We start from the raw sequence: 507 nt of genomic DNA on the forward strand, positions 1-507 counted from the left end.
AACACATACATTAACCTTATGAAGTGAATGACATTAAAAAAATGCATTTCCAGCCGCAGAACATATCACAAACTCTTCGGAAACAACGATTTATTGCAACTTCATCCAACTTCTTTGTTATAGCTAATTGGGCGATTCCACTATTAGCTCAACCAGTAATTAAATACTTTGACGTAGACGAATTACTAATCATCCCCTAATTAGAGACCATAACTCTCTAAATTGTAACCTAATCCTTAATGGTTAAATTGAATAAAAGCCAGAGTTTGTGGTTCGCATAACGTAAAAAAAAACGTTACTACTGTGCTGTGTGGTAAAGCGTTTAATTATTTTAATAAGGCGAAGAAATTGGAGTAAGAGGTAATTAAGATTAATTAACAAGGGATATTGTTAAGAAATTGTCTTAGATTGAAGAAACATTCAATCTTGCAGTAGATGTAGAATGTGTACGGCAAGGGAACGTCCAGAATGATTCGAAAGGGCAACGTGGGATGAATGAAAACCATT

This window comes from Penaeus monodon, chromosome 32 (assembly GCF_015228065.2).
Source record: "Penaeus monodon isolate SGIC_2016 chromosome 32, NSTDA_Pmon_1, whole genome shotgun sequence".
NCBI classification, from domain to species: domain Eukaryota; kingdom Metazoa; phylum Arthropoda; class Malacostraca; order Decapoda; family Penaeidae; genus Penaeus; species Penaeus monodon.